We start from the raw sequence: 14303 nt of genomic DNA, 5'->3' as shown, positions 1-14303 counted from the left end.
CATCCAAACATCACACCTACGGGACAGGTACAGGATGGCAACAGCAACTGCCCGATATACACCAGGAATGCACAATCCCTCCATCAGTGCTCAGACTGTCCGCAATAGGCTGAGAGAGGCTGGACTGAGGGCTTGTAGGCCTGTTGTCTGGTGAGGACCTGCGTTACATCACTGGCAACAACGTCACCTATGGGCACAAACCCACCGTCGCTGGACCAAACAGGACTGGCAAAAGTGCTCTTCACTGATGAGTCGCCGTTTTGTCTCACCAGGGGTGAGGAAGGAATGAGGGTTTACACCGAGGCCTGTACTCTGGAGCGGGATCGATTTGCAGGTGGAGGGTCCGTCATGGTCTGGGGCGGTGTGTCACAGCATCATCGGACTGAGCTTGTTGTCATTGCAGGTTGTCTCAATGCTGTGCGTTACAGGGAAGACATCCTCCTCCCTCATGTGGTACCCTTCCTGCAGGCTCATCCTGACATGACCCTCCAGCATGATAATGCCACCAGCATTACTGCTTGTTCTGTGCGTGATTTCCTGCAAGTCAGGAATATCAGTGTTCTGCCATGGCCAACGAAGAGCCCGGATCTCAATCCCATTGAGCACGTCTGGGACCTGTTGGATCGGAGGGTGAGTGCTAAGGCACGTCTGGGACCTGTTGGATAGGAGGGAGAGGGCTAGGGCACGTCTGGGACCTGTTGGATAGGAGGGTGAGGGCTAGGGCACGTCTGGGACCTGTTGGATTGGAGGGTGAGGGCTAGGGCACGTCTGGGACCTGTTGGATAGGAGGGTGAGGGCTAGGGCACGTCTGGGACCTGTTGGATAGGAGGGTGAGGGCTAGGGCATGTCTGGGAACTGAAATGTCTGGGAACTTGCAGGTGGCTTGGTGGAAGAGTGGGGTAACATCTCACAGCAAGAACTGGCAAATATGGTGCAGTCCATGAGGAGGAGATGCACTACAGTACTTAATGCAGCTGGTGGCCACACCAGATACTGACTGTTACTTTTGATTTTGACCCCCTTCCCCCTTTGTTCAGGGACACATTATTCTATTTCTTTTAGTCACATGTCTGTGGAACTTGTTCAGTTTATGTCTCAGTTGTTGAATCTTGCTATGTTCATACAAATATTTACACATGTTAAGCTTGCTGAAAATAAACACAGTTGACAGTGAGAGGACATTTCTTTTTTTGCTGAGTTTAGTTCTTATTGACAGACTGAGTTGGTAGAAGGAGACAGGGGAGGAGGGAGAGAGAGATGAGAGAGAGAGAGATAGGACTTATTGACAGACTGGGTTGGTAGAAGGAGACAGGGGAGGAGGGAGAGAGAGATGAGAGCGAGAGAGAGATAGGACTTAATGACAGACTGAGTTGGTAGGAGACAGGGGAGGAGGGAGAGAGAGATGAGAGAGAGAGAGATAGGACTTAATGACAGACTGAGTTGGTAGAAGGAGACAGGGGAGGAGGGAGAGAGAGAGATAGGACTTATTGACAGACTGAGTTGGTAGGAGACAGGGGAGGAGGGAGAGAGAGATGAGAGAGAGAGAGATAGGACTTAATGACAGACTGAGTTGGTAGAAGGAGACAGGGGGAGGAGGGAGAGAGAGATGAGAGAGCGAGAGAGAGAGATAGGACTTATTGACAGACTGAGTTGGTAGAAGGAGACAGGGGGAGGAGGGAGAGAGAGATGAGAGAGAGAGAGAGATAGGACTTATTGAGACTGGGTTGGTAGAAGGAGACAGGGGAGGAGGGAGAGAGAGACTGACATTTAAATCAGCTGAATATATTTGTATCACTGACTTCTCACCAGTGATGTCATCATAACCAGTATCCTTTTCCTCTCTTGGCCCAGCCCAGCCTGACCCTGACATATAGCATCAGGCCTGTTGAGTTGACTTGGGTAACAGACCTCTAGCTTCTACACCACATCCCCCCTTCTCCTGCTCTAACATGAGACCTCATCAGTACTCATTTTGGGTGCTGGTACTGTTTATATTTAGGTGCTCGAACATTAAGCCAATATTCTATAAGAGGTGAACTCAAGCAGTAGAAAGTTAGAGGTGATATTATAGGACACACTATGTGTAACTTTGCTGCTCTGCCAGCAGTTTCCTGTGGAGTTTTTCTAATGTCAGTGTTTCCTGTATGTAGGTGGGTTTAACTGATCTTATCTGCTTAGTTTGTCACGTCATAGAAGTAGGGAAGTAATGAGAAAGAAGTCATATAGCCTAGCAGTATTTCTCACTCTTCAGTCCTCTCTTCATGACAGTAGACTTGTTTCGCTCAGTGGAGCCCCAGTTAGAGGCAGATATGATACCTGCAGTGGTACTGATGACCCTGTTGTGGAGCAGAGGTAGGATGCTGTTATAATGATATACACTTGTGACAGTTACTGAGATATGTTTTGATATTGTAAGATATATTATAATTTGCAGGGTTAGTAAAATAACATACAACTGGAAGCAGACAGTAAAAATGTGTCTCAAAGCAGGACAATGATGTGATCACCTGTAAATGTACTTTACTGTAGTCTAACTGTCCATCTGGGGACAGGCACTAATGTCAGTTAAGTTGTGATGGTGTCATGCGTCTGACTGTTGTATATTCAGTGTGTCAATGATTGATTGTATCTGTCTCTATGTAAATGAATGAGAGTATATATTATGTATTATATATTATATTGGTGTTATGTTAGAGTAGGAGAAGGGAGGGGTGTAGATGATAGAGGTCTATGAGCTGAGTCAAGATCAAAAGGTCCAACCAGACAGCTGGTTGAGAGGGCCCTAGTGGAGCCAGCGGGCTCTCAGTCAGCTGGCTCCACTAGGGCCCTCTCAGTCAGCTGGCTCTACTAGGGCCCTCTCAGTCAGCTGGCTCCACTAAGGCCCTCTCAGTCAGCTGGCTCCACTAGGGCCCTCTCAGTCACCTGGCTCCACTAGGGTCCTCTTAGTCAGCTGGTGTGTGTAGGAGAGTGTGAGATGTGTGTACAAAACGTCGAAGTACAAATTACAAGATTGCACACTGTGGTATTTTACCTAACAGATAACAATATTATATTTGTTTTCAAATTATTTTGGGGTCTTTGTAATCTGAGGGAAACATGTGTCTCTTATATCGTTTTACATTTGGCAGGAGGTTAGGAAGAACAGCTCAGTATCCAACTCATTTTGTGGGCAGTGGGCACATAGCCTGTCTTCTCTCTGCCTACCTCTCTCAATAGCAAGGCTATGCTCACTGAGTCTGTACATTGTCAATTTTTTTGTCAGTTTTCTATCAGTCACAGTGGTCAGATAGTTTGCCATCATTTATATATGTCTGGTTATAATTTGTTTGGGCCAGACTGTCTGAGTTCTGTCCTGAGGCTTTGTTGGGTTAGTAGTGGTTTGTGAACTAAGCTTCAGGACCAGCTGGATGAAGGGACTTTTCTCTATGTTCATCTCTTGGTATTTCAGTGCTGGTCTCTTGTTTTTATGTGGTTATAGACATTGAAGTCTTGTTTCTGGATATGAATTAGTGATGGATATTAATTAGTGATGGATATTAATTAGTGATGGATATTAATTAGTGATGGATATGAATTAGTGATGGATGTTAATTAGTGATGGATATTAATTAGTGATGGGTATTAATTAGTGATGGATATTAATTAGTGATGGATGTTAATTAGTGGTGGATATTAATTAGTGATGGATATTAATTAGTAATGGGTATTAATTAGTGATGGATATTAATTATTGATGGATATTAATTAGTGAGGGATATTAATTAGTGATGGATATTACTTATTGATGGATATTAATTATTGATGGGTATTAATTAGTAATGAATATTAATTATTGATGGATATTAATTAGTAATGGATATTAATTAGTGATGGGTATTAATTAGTGATGGATATTAATTAGTGATGGATGTTAATTAGTGATGGATATTAATTAGTGAGGGATATTAATTAGTAATGGGTATTAATTAGTGATGGATATTAATTAGTGATGGGTATTAATTAGTAATGAGTATTAATTAGTGATGGGTATTAATTAGTGATGGATGTTAATTAGTGATGGATATTAATTAGTGATGTGTATTAATTAGTAATGAATATTAATTAGTGATGGGTATTAATTAGTAATGGATATTAATTAGTAATGGATATTAATTAGTGATGGATATTAATTAGTGATGGATATTAATTAGTGATTTCTCCATGCAGTATTTACAATCTTGATTGGTTAGTGGACCCCACAGTTTACCTCCATAAAGGGCAATTGGTTCTATTGTAGATGTTAATATTTTGTGTGAGGTTCTAATTGGTATGTCAATTAGAACTTGTCTTTTGAACAAACGGTGCTCACAGTGGCAGACTGTCTGTTTAGGGCCAAATAGCATTTACATTCACTTTGAGATTTTGTAGTTGTGTAGTTCTAGAAACTGTGTGGTTTATTATATTTTCTAGTCAGTAAATATGTAATAATTGTGTAGTTCTAGAAACTGTGTGGTTTATTATATTTTCTAGTCAGTAAATATTTAATAATTGTGTAGTTCGAGATACTCTGTGGTTTATTATAATTCCTAGTCAGTAAATATTTAATAATTGTGTAGTTCTAGATACTGTGTAGGTTTATTATATTGTTGCCCACAGCAGTGAATGAAAGAGAAACCAGCGGGAATTTTGCCTCCCTTGATAAATGTTTTATTGATTAATAGCCAATCAGCGTTGAGCTTAACTGAGTGAGCTCAGTTGTGAATCACATCACAAGCCAAATATCATCGTTTACAGGAAAAATCTTGAATGCATCTCATTGTGTTGTTGTCTAGCTAGCTAAAATAATCACTTTCCTATATTAGCCATGGGTGGAGGGAGTTGGACTTGTTGTTTTTATTCTCTGTACTGGACAATGATTATAACAGAGATTCTGATCCAACCATAAATTCAACCTGCAATGGAGCAGGTTGATAGCTTCAAGTTCCTTGGTGTCCACATTACCAACAAACTAACATGGTCCAAGCACACCAAGACAGTTGTGAAGAGGGCACGACAAAACCTATTTCCCCTACCTACATGTGACTAATAACATTTGATTTGATTTGAAATTCACACGTTGTGCCCCTGGCCTGACAGGATGGAAGATCAACATGTAGCTAGATGTAGTAGGCTAATGTTAACTAGCTGGCCTGACAGGATGGAAGATCAACATGTACTGTAGCTAGAGGTAGTAGGTTAATGTTAACTAGCTGGCCTGACAGGATGGAAGTTCAACATGTACTGTAGCTAGATGTAGTAGGCTAATGTTAACTAGCTGGCCTGAGAGGATGGAAGTTCAACATGTACTGTAGCTAGATGTAGTAGGTTAATGTTAACTAGCTGGCCTGACAGGATGGAAGTTCAACATGTAGCTAGATGTAGTAGGCTAATGTTAACTAGCTGGCCTGACAGGATGGAAGTTCAACATGTACTGTAGCTAGATGTAGTAGGCTAATGTTAACTAGCTGGCCTGAGAGGATGGAAGTTCAACATGTACTGTAGCTAGATGTAGTAGGCTAATGTTAACTATCTGGCCTGACAGGATGGAAGTTCAACATGTAGCTAGATGTAGTAGGCTAATGTTAACTAGCTGGCCTGAGAGGATGGAAGTTCAACATGTACTGTAGCTAGATGTAGTAGGTTAATGTTAACTAGCTGGCCTGAGAGGATGGAAGTTCAACATGTAGTGTAGCTAGATGTAGTAGGCTAATGTTAACTAGCTGGCCTGACAGGATGGAGGTTCAACATGTAGCTAGATGTAGTAGGTTAATGTTAACTAGCTGGCCTGACAGGATGGAAGTTCAACATGTAGCTAGATGTAGTAGGCTAATGTTAACTAGCTGGCCTGACAGGATGGAAGTTCAACATGTACTGTAGCTAGATGTAGTAGGTTAATGTTAACTAGCTGGCCTGAGAGGATGGAAGTTCAACATGTACTGTAGCTAGATGTAGTAGGCTAATGTTAACTAGCTGGCCTGACAGGATGGAGGTTCAACATGTAGCTAGATGTAGTAGGTTAATGTTAACTAGCTGGCCTGAGAGGATGGAAGTTCAACATGTAGCTAGATGTAGTAGGTTAATGTTAACTAGCTGGCCTGAGAGGATGGAAGTTCAACATGTACTGTAGATAGATGTAGTAGGCTAATGTTAACTAGCTGGCCTGACAGGATGGAAGATCAACATGTAGCTAGATGTAGTAGGTTAATGTTAACTAGCTGGCCTGACAGGATGGAAGTTCAACATGTAGCTAGATGTAGTAGGCTAATGTTAACTAGCTGGCCTGACAGGATGGAAGATCAACATGTAGCTAGATGTAGTAGGCTAATGTTAACTAGCTGGCCTGACAGGATGGAAGATCAACATGTAGCTAGATGTAGTAGGTTAATGTTAACTAGCTGGCCTGACAGGATGGAGGTTCAACATGTAGCTAGATGTAGTAGGTTAATGTTAACTAGCTGGCCTGACAGGATGGAAGTTCAACATGTAGCTAGATGTAGTAGGCTAATGTTAACTAGCTGGCCTGAGAGGATGGAAGTTCAACATGTACTGTAGCTAGATGTAGTAGGTTAATGTTAACTAGCTGGCCTGAGAGGATGGAAGTTCAACATGTAGCTAGATGTAGTAGGTTAATGTTAACTAGCTGGCCTGAGAGGATGGAAGTTCAACATGTACTGTAGCTAGATGTAGTAGGCTAATGTTAACTAGCTGGCCTGAGAGGATGGAAGTTCAACATGTACTGTAGCTAGATGTAGTAGGCTAATGTTAACTAGCTGGCCTGGCACATCGTTGCCCATGTCAGGAAGTTATTCCAGCACGCATTTTATCCAGGTACCTTAGGAGAAAAATAACTAAAATGGAGTCCTGTATGACAGAGTCATAGACGTGTAGGATACATGAAAGAGGAGGATGGTGTTTCTCTACAATGGGGGAGTCAACATGTGTTTTCTACTCACTCACTCACTCACTCACACACACACACACACACACACACACACACACACACACACACACACACACACACACACACACACACACACACAATAGGAAAGGTATAACGATTGAGTTTACAGCCACATCATATTCAGAAACATTAAATTAACTAAGCAGAGGTGATTAGATGATGTTGAAATGTTGAAGTGTGAATGGTGCTGGAATAGTGGAGGCAGCTACTGTTTTCTTTGGGACTTGCGGTAACTCTGTGGTTCTAAATCAATAGTTGTTGAGTAGTCAGAAAATGTCAGAAACATGACCTTGCTTGACCTGCTGTAGGTCATGTATCTGTTTGTTACAGGTAATATGTTTTGTGGACTTCACAGGACAGATGTTGCTCTCTGGTTTTGTGATGAAACAAAGGTGTGGTTGAATTTATTCTGCCACTGTGTCTTCTTATAATCTCAGTTTTAGGCTTATATATCACCTGTCTAGTACATAACTCAACTCTCTCTCAGACCCCTACCAGTCTAGTACATAACTCAACTCTCTCCCTGACCCAAACCTGTCTAGTACATAACTCAACTCTCTGCCTGACCCCCACCTGTCTAGTACATAACTCAACTCTCTCTCCGACCCCAACCAGTCTAGTTCACAACTCTACTCTCTCCCCGACCCCCACCAGTCTAGTACATAACTCAACTGTCTCCCTGACTCCCACCAGTCTAGTACATAACTCAACTCTCTCTCCGACCCCCAAAAGTCTAGTACATAACTCAACTCTCTCCCTGACCCCCACCAGTCTAGTACATAACTCAACTCTCTCCCTGACCCAAACCAGTCTAGTACATAACTCAACTCTCTCCCTGACCCCCACCAGTCTAGTACATAACTCAACTCTCTCCCTGACCCCCACCAGTCTAGTACATAACTCAACTCTCTCCCTGACCCAAACCAGTCTAGTACATAACTCAACTCTCTCTCCGACCCCCACCAGTCTAGTACATAACTCAACTCTCTCCCTGACCCCCACCAGTCTAGTACATAACTCAACTCTCTCCCTGACCCCCACCAGTCTAGTACATAACTCAACTCTCTCCCTGACCCCCACCAGTCTAGTACATAACTCAACTCTCTCCCTGACCCAAACCAGTCTATATTTATCTATATTTATATCCACGCTGCACTAGGACGGCCTAGGAACGATAGATTTGTACCTTGTCAGCTCGGGGATTTGAACTTGCAACCTTCTGGTCACTAGTCCAACGCTCTAACCACTAGGCTACCCTGCCGCCCTATACCCCATAATGACATCACAATACCCCATAATGACATCACAATACCCCATAATGACATCACAATACCCCATAATGACATCACAATACCCATAATGAAATCACTATACCCCATAATGACATCACAATACCCCATAATGACATCACTATACCCCATAATGACATCACAATACCTCATAATGACATCACAATACCCCATAATGACATCACTATACCCCATAATGACATCACAATATTGAAAGTCACTGAGCTCTTCATTAAGGCCATTCTACTGACAATGTTTGTCTATGGAGATTGCATGGCTGAGTGCTTGATTTATATATCTGTCAGGAAGGGGTGTGGCTGAAATAGAATCCACTAAATTAATCCACTCAGAGGACTATCAAATCTGTCATCAAATCACATTTATTTATGCATTTACTTCTTACATCAGCTGATGTCACAAAGTGCTGTACAGAAACCTAAAACCCAAGATGTTCAAACGTTCATAGACGACCAGCAGGGTCAAATAATAATAATCACAGTGGTTGTCGAGGGTGCAACAGGTCAACACCTCAGGAGTAAATGTCAGTTGGCTTTTCATAGCCGATCACTCAGAGTATCTCTACCGCTCCTGCTGTCTCTAGAGAGTTGAAAAAAGCAGGTCTGGGACAGGAAGCACGTCCGGTGAACAGGTCAGGGTTCCATAGCCGCAGGAAGAACAGTTGAAACTGGAGCAGCAGCACGACCAGATGGGGACAGAATTTGAAGGGGTGTCCACATACTTTTGTATATGTAGTGTATGTACACATGGGTGTTGTTGCACCATACCAACGATAAGCCTGTCTTCCCCATCACATCATGAAAGGTCATGTTGATGTTCATTTAACCTCTGCCTCTCTCTTCCTCTGACTCCTCCCTTTCTCATTTGTTTCTCTCTATCTCTCTGTCTCTTTCTCTCTCTTTCTCCTCAGATCTCCAGGCTCAAAGCGTCAGTCCACTAGGTAGGTAGAGTATAAATCTACAGTGATTATAGCAGTTCAATATTAGTCAACTTTATTACCTACATGGAGAAATTAATGTGTCCATACAAACCATTCTAAACCCCAATAACAAGTAGTGTTTTATGGAACTACTAATACTTGTCAACCACAAAGCACTACTGCTGTTAGAATAACAGAATCACTGTCATCATCTGTCCTCACCACTGTGTTTTCCTCTCTGCTGTTTACAGCTGAGGACTCAGTCAGACTGGTGAATGGAACCACTTCCTGTTCTGGGATAGTGGAAGTCTTCTATGAAGGAGAGTGGTTGGGTCTATGTTTTAGGTGGTGGAGAATGATGAGAGATGCTAATATTGTGTGTAGAGAGCTGGACTGTGGGAATTGTTATGTACTGTCATGTTGTGTCTTGTCTCTGTCCTTTCCCTTCACCCTGTCTCCCTCTGCTGGTCGTTGTTAGGTTACCTTTTCTCCCCCGCTTTCTCCCAGCTGTTCCTTGTCTCCTCTAACTACCCATTCACCCCGTTTCCCACCTGTTCCCTTTTTCCCTCTGATTAGGTCCCTATATCTCTCTCTGTTTCTGTTCCTGTCCTTGTCGGATTCTTGTTTGTTGTGTTTCATGCCTGAGCCAGACTATCGTCATGTTTGCTGTAACCTTGTCCTGTCCTGTCGGAATCTGCCGGTCTATCTGAGCCTATCTATGTTTGGTTATTAAAGAAGCTCTGTTTAAGTTAGTTCGCTTTTGGGTCCTCATTCACTCACCGTAACAGAAGAATCCGACCAGGAATGGACCCAGCGACTTCGGATCCTCTCCACTCAGCCGTCGAGATCCAGGGAGCGATGCTAGGCAGACACGAGCAGGAATTGTCTGCTGCTCGACATGCCGTTGAGACCCTGGCCACCCAAGTCTCCAACCTCACAGAACAGGTTCACCATCTCCGCCTCGATCCACCGGCCACTTCCAGGGCTTTCGAATCTCCGGAGCCCAGAATCAATAACCCGCCGTGTTACTCTGGGGAGCCCACTGAATGCCGCTCGTTCCTCACCCAGTGTGATATTGTGTTTTCTCTCCAGCCCAACACTTACTCCAGGAGCACTGCTCGTGTCGCCTACGTCATATCTCTCCTCATTGGACGGGCTCGTGAGTGGGGCACGGCAATCTGGGAGGCAAGGGCTGAGTGTACTAACCAGTATCAGGACTTTAAGGAGGAGATGATACGGGTTTTTGATCGATCTGTTTTTGGGGAGGAGGCTTCCAGGGCCCTGTCTTCCCTATGTCAAGGTAATCGATCCATAACAGACTACTCTATTGAGTTTCGCACTCTTGCTGCCTCCAGTGGCTGGAACGAGCCGGCTTTGCTCGCTCGTTTTCTGGAGGGTCTCCGCGCAGAGGTAAAGGATGAGATTCTCTCCCGGGAGGTCCCTTCCAGCGTGGATTCCCTGATTGAACTCGCTATTCGCATTGAGCGACGGGTTGATCTTCGTCACCGAGCTCGTGGAAAGGAGCTCGCGTTCTCCGTTGCCCCCCTCTCCGCATCACTACCATCTTCCTCTGCCGGCTCGGGAGCTGAGCCTATGCAGCTGGGAGGTATCCGCATCTCGACTAAGGAGAGGGAACGGAGAATCACCAACCGCCTCTGTCTCTATTGCGGTTCTGCTGGTCATTTTGTCACTTCATGTCCAGTAAAAGCCAGAGCTCATCAGTAAGCGGAGGGCTACTGGTGAGCGCTACTACTCCTGTCTCTCCTTCAAGATCCTGCACTACCTTGTCGGTCCATCTACGCTGGACCGGTTCGTCAGCTTCCTGCAGTGCCTTAATAGACTCTGGGGCGGAGGGCTGTTTTATGGACGAGACCTGGGCTCGGGAACATGACATTCCTCTCAGACAGTTAAGGGAGTCCACGGCCTTGTTCGCCCTGGATGGTAGTCCTCTCCCCAGGATTCAGCGTGAGACGCTACCTTTAACCCTCACTGTTTCTGGTAATCATAGCGAAACCATTTCTTTTTTGATTTTTCGTTCACCTTTTACACCTGTTGTTTTGGGCCATCCCTGGCTAGTTTGTCATAATCCTTCCATTAATTGGTCTAGTAATTCTATCCTCTCCTGGAACGTCTCTTGTCATGTGAAATGTTTAATGTCTGCTATCCCTCCTGTTTCCTCTGTCTCTTCTTCACAGGAGGAGCCTGGTGATTTGACAGGGGTGCCGGAGGAATATCACGATCTGCGCACGGTGTTCAGTCGGTCCAGGGCCACCTCTCTTCCTCCACACCGGTCGTATGATTGTAGTATTGATCTCCTTCCGGGAACCACTCCCCCCCGGGGTAGACTATACTCTCTGTCGGCTCCCGAACGTAAGGCTCTCGAGGATTATTTGTCTGTAGCTCTTGACGCCGGTACCATAGTCCCCTCCTCCTCTCCCGCCGGAGCGGGGTTTTTTTTTGTCAAGAAGAAGGACGGGTCTCTGCGCCCCTGCATAGATTATCGAGGGCTGAATGACATAACAGTTAAGAATCGTTATCCGCTTCCTCTTATGTCTTCAGCCTTCGAGATCCTGCAGGGAGCCAGGTTTTTCACTAAGTTGGACCTTCGTAACGCTTACCATCTCGTGCGCATCAGGGAGGGGGACGAGTGGAAGACGGCGTTTAACACTCCGTTAGGGCACTTTGAATACCGGGTTCTTCCTTTCGGCCTCGCTAACGCTCCAGCTGTCTTTCAGGCATTAGTCAATGATGTCCTGAGAGACATGCTGAACATCTTTGTTTTCGTTTACCTTGACGATATCCTGATTTTTTCACCGTCACTCCAGATTCATCTTCAGCACGTTCGACGTGTCCTCCAGCGCCTTTTAGAGAATTGTCTTTTTGTGAAGGCTGAGAAGTGCACTTTTCATGCCTCCTCCGTCACATTTCTCGGTTCTGTTATTTCCGCTGAAGGCATTAAGATGGATCCCGCTAAGGTCCAAGCTGTCATTGATTGGCCCGCCCCTAAGTCACGCGTCGAGCTGCAGCGCTTTCTCGGCTTCGCGAACTTCTATCGTCGTTTCATCCGTAATTTCGGTCAGGTGGCAGCTCCTCTCACAGCCCTTACTTCTGTCAAGACGTGCTTTAAGTGGTCCGTTTCCGCCCAGGGAGCTTTTGATCTCCTCAAGAATTGTTTTACATCCGCTCCTATCCTTGTTACACCTGACGTCTCTAGACAGTTCGTTGTCGAGGTTGACGCGTCAGAGGTGGGCGTGGGAGCCATTCTTTCTCAGCGCTCCCTCTCTGACGACAAGGTCCACCCATGCGCGTATTTTTCTCATCGCCTGTCGCCGTCGGAACGTAACTATGATGTGGGAAACCGCGAACTGCTCGCCATCCGGTTAGCCCTAGGCGAATGGCGACAGTGGTTGGAGGGGGCGACCGTTCCTTTTGTCGTTTGGACTGACCATAGGAACCTTGAGTACATCCGTTCTGCCAAACGACTTAATGCGCGTCAGGCGCGTTGGGCGCTGTTTTTCGCTCGTTTCGAGTTCGTGATTTCTTATCGTCCGGGCTCTAAGAACACCAAGCCTGATGCTTTATCTCGTCTCTTCAGTTCTTCAGTAGCCTCCACTGACCCCGAGGGGATTCTCCCTGAGGGGCGTGTTGTCGGGTTGACTGTCTGGGGAATTGAGAGGCAGGTAAAGCAAGCGCTCACTCACACTCCGTCGCCGCGCGCTTGTCCTAGGAACCTTCTTTTCGTTCCCGTTCCTACTCGTCTGGCCGTTCTTCAGTGGGCTCACTCTGCCAAGTTAGCCGGCCACCCTGGCGTTCGGGGTACGCTTGCTTCCATTCGCCAGCGTTTTTGGTGGCCCACCCGGGAGCATGACACGCGTCGTTTCGTGGCTGCTTGTTCGGTCTGCGCGCAGACTAAGTCCGGTAACTCCCCTCCTGCCGGCCGTCTCAGGCCGCTTCCCATTCCCTCTCGACCGTGGTCTCACATCGCCTTAGATTTTGTCACCGGACTGCCTTCGTCAGCGGGGAAGACTGTTATTCTTACGGTTGTCGATAGGTTCTCTAAGGCGGCTCATTTCATTCCCCTTGCTAAGCTTCCTTCTGCTAAAGAGACGGCACAAATCATCATCGAGAATGTTTTCAGAATTCATGGCCTTCCGTCAGACGTCGTTTCGGACAGAGGTCCGCAATTCACGTCTCAATTTTGGAGGGAGTTTTGCCGTTTGATTGGGGCTTCCGTCAGTCTCTCTTCCGGCTTTCACCCCCAGTCTAACGGTCAAGCAGAACGGGCCAATCAGACTATTGGTCGCATCTTACGCAGTCTTTCTTTTCGCAACCCTGCGTCTTGGTCAGAACAGCTCCCCTGGGCAGAATACGCCCACAACTCGCTTCCTTCGTCTGCGACCGGGCTATCTCCTTTTCAGAGTAGCCTCGGGTACCAGCCTCCGCTGTTCTCATCTCAGTTCGCCGAGTCCAGCGTCCCCTCCGCTCAGGCTTTTGTCCAACGTTGCGAGCGCACCTGGAAGAGGGTCAGGTCTGCACTTTGCCGTTATAGGACGCAGACTGTGAGGGCTGCTAATAAGCGTAGAACTAAGAGTCCTAGATATTGTCGCGGTCAGAGAGTTTGGCTCTCCACTCAGAACCTTCCCCTTAAGACGGCTTCTCGCAAGTTGACCCCGCGGTTCATTGGTCCGTTCCGTATTTCTCGGGTCATTAATCCTGTCGCAGTTCGACTTCTTCTTCCGCGATACCTTCGTCGCGTCCACCCGGTCTTCCATGTCTCCTGTATTAAGCCCGTTCTTCGCGCCCCCGCTCGTCTTCCCCCCCCCCCCCCCATCCTTGTCGAGGGCGCACCCATCTACAGGGTCCGCAGGATTTTGGACATGCGTCCTCGGGGCCGTGGTCACCAGTACCTCGTTGATTGGGAGGGGTACGGTCCTGAGGAGAGGAGTTGGGTTCCCTCTCGGGACGTGCTGGACCGTGCACTGATCGAGGATTTCCTCCGTTGCCGCCAGGTTTCCTCCTCGAGTGCGCCAGGAGGCGCTCGGTGAGTGGGGGGGTACTGTCATGTACTGTCATGTTGTGTCTTGTCTCTGTCCTTTCC

General features: G+C 46.2%; 1 protein-coding gene across 1 annotated transcript in view; it reads left to right on the top strand.

Moving 5' to 3' along the window:
• LOC139402781 (scavenger receptor cysteine-rich type 1 protein M130-like) overlaps window positions 1–14303 on the top strand; it is a 58273-nt gene that overhangs the window by 15357 nt on the left and 28613 nt on the right.

Source organism: Oncorhynchus clarkii, unplaced genomic scaffold (genome assembly GCF_045791955.1).
Source record: "Oncorhynchus clarkii lewisi isolate Uvic-CL-2024 unplaced genomic scaffold, UVic_Ocla_1.0 unplaced_contig_1599_pilon_pilon, whole genome shotgun sequence".
Taxonomy (NCBI): Eukaryota; Metazoa; Chordata; class Actinopteri; order Salmoniformes; family Salmonidae; genus Oncorhynchus; species Oncorhynchus clarkii.
The sequence above is the reverse complement of the archived record's forward strand: the minus strand, read 5'-3'. Positions and strand labels throughout refer to the sequence as shown.